General features: G+C 39.0%; 1 pseudogene across 1 annotated transcript; it reads left to right on the plus strand.

Annotated features, from left to right (window-relative positions):
• Window positions 1-283: 283 nt before the first annotated feature.
• On the plus strand, window positions 284-1,234 carry LOC309613040 (S-phase kinase-associated protein 1 pseudogene; annotated as a pseudogene). Its single transcript has one exon. The product of its transcript is annotated as an S-phase kinase-associated protein 1 pseudogene (transcript).
• The last annotated feature ends 1,257 nt before the right edge of the window (window positions 1,235-2,491 follow it).

Genomic DNA, 2,491 nt, shown 5'->3' on the forward strand with positions numbered 1-2,491 from the left:
TATTGAGCCCGCAAGCCACAACTATTGGGCCCATGTGCCAGAACTACTGAAGCCCGGCCACAACTATTGGGCCCACATGCCACAACTACTGAAGCCCACGTGCCTAGAGCCTGTGCTCTGCAACAAGAGAAGCCATGACAATGAGAAGCCCGCGCACTGCAATGCAGAGCAGCCCCCGCTCGCTGCAACTAGAGAAAGCCCGCAAGCAGCAACGAAGACCAAACACAGCCAAAAATAAAAACAAATAAATTAATTAATTTAAAAAAAACCAAAACAGGTGTTGGCCTTGTTCTCCGCTTTTCTGTTTTTCTTTTTGCAGATGCCGCCCTGCTCTCATCAGCCTCTGGCCCGCCATCTCCTTGAATCCTAACACCATGCCTTCAATTAAGTTGCAGAGCTGTGATGGAGAGATATTTGAAGTTGATGTTGAAATAGCGAAACAATCTGTGACTATTAAGACCATGTTGGAAGATTTGGGAATGGATGATGAAGGAGATGATGATCCAGTCCCCTTGCCAAATGTTAATGCAGCAATATTAAAAAAGGTCATTCAGTGGTGCACCCACCACAAGGATGATCCTCCTCCTCCCGAGGATGATGAGAGCAAAGAAAATGGAACAGATGATATTCCTGTTTGGGATCAAGAATCCCTGAAAGTTGACCAAGGAACACTTTTTGAGCTTATACTGGCAGCAAACTACTTAGACATCAAAGGTTTGCTTGATGTTACCTGCAAGACTGTTGCCAATATGATCAAGGGGAAAATTCCTGAGGAGATTCGAAAAACATTAAATGTCAAAAATGATTTTACTGAAGAAGAGGAAGCCTAGGTACGCAAAGAGAACCAGTGGTGTGAGGAGAAGTGAAACTTTGTGTCTGATGCTGTAACACTGTTAAGGATTGTTCCAAATACTAGTTGCACTGCTTTGTTTATAATTGTTAATATTAGAAAAAAAGTCCACAAATGCAACAGCAAATCAGTTGTATTAGCAGAATGTTGTCCTCATTGCATGTGTAGTTTCAGTACAGATTCCAAACTTATGGCTCAGTTTCTTCTAGTATGATCAAAAGTTCTTTTTTCTTTGCGCTGAATAAAATTGAACTGTGGCTTCTCTATAGAAAGTGGCATTTTGGGCTTTCCCTCTTTTTGTAAAGCAATTTCTGCCTAGTTTATTGTCCAGTTAACTTTAGTTTAGTGACTTTTAAAAGTTGGCATTGTAAATAAAACAACTTGCAAAAATTTTTCTGAAATAGAAAACAACAACAACAACAAAAACTTTTCATTATGAAAAGTTTCAAAGATATATAAAAGAAAAGAAAATAGTATAATGAATTTCCAGCTTCAAATAGCAACTCATTAACAATAGCTTTCATCTATTACCACTGCCGATGGCTTCTTTTGAAGCAAATGCCAGACATCATATTATTTCATATGTAACTATTTTGGTAGAATTTGGTATGGTGATTTTTAAAAATTTTATTTTATTGAAGTATAGTTGATTTACAATGTTGCATTAACTTCTCCTGTACAGCAAAGTGATTCAGTTACACATATATATGTATATGCATTCCTTTTCATATTATTTTCTATTATGGTTTATCACAGGGTATTAAATATAGTTCCCTGTGCTATACAGTGGAAGCTTGTTTATCCATTCTCTATATAATAGTTTGCATCTGCTAATCCCCAACTCCCAATCCATCCCTCCCCCAACACCCTCCATACAAAAATCTCTTAAAACTTGATAATAAGAAGACAAACAACCCCATTTAAAAAGGGGGCAATAGGGACTTCCCTGGTGGCGCATTGCTTAAGAATCTGCCTGCCAATGCAGGGGACATGGGTTTGAACCCTGGTCCGGGAAGATCCCACATGCTATGGAGCAACTAAGCCCGTGCGCCACAGTTGCTGAGCCTGCGCTCTAGAGCCGGTGAACCACAACAACTGAGCCTGCAGGCCACAACTACTGAATCCCGTGTGCCTAGAGCCCGTGCTCCACAACAAGAGAAGCCACCACAAACAGAAGCCTGTGCACCACAATGAAGAGTAGCCCCTGCTCACCGCAACTAGAGAAAGCCCCCGTGCAGCAACAAAGACCCAACACAGCCAAAAATAAATAAATAAATTAATTAATTAAAAAAATTTTTTTTAACTAAAAAATAAAAAGGGGCAATAGATATGAACACATTTCACTAAAGAAAGTACAGGAATAAGCACATGAAAAGATGCCCGATATCATTAGCCATTAGTGAAAAACAAAATAAGATGCCATTTTATACCCACTAGAGTGGTTATTTAAAAAAAAAAAAAAAAGACAATAACAAAGTTGGCAAGAATGTGGAGAAACAGGAAGTCTCATACTTTGCTGGTAGAAGTGTAAAATGGTACAGCCACTTCGGAAAACAATCTGTTGGTTTCTTAAAAAGCTAAGCATAAATTTATCATATGGCCCAACAATTCCACTTCTACATATATGACCCAACAATTCCA

This window comes from Balaenoptera borealis (assembly GCF_965194805.1).
Source record: "Balaenoptera borealis genome assembly, chromosome: 16".
Lineage (NCBI taxonomy): Eukaryota > Metazoa > Chordata > Mammalia > Artiodactyla > Balaenopteridae > Balaenoptera > Balaenoptera borealis.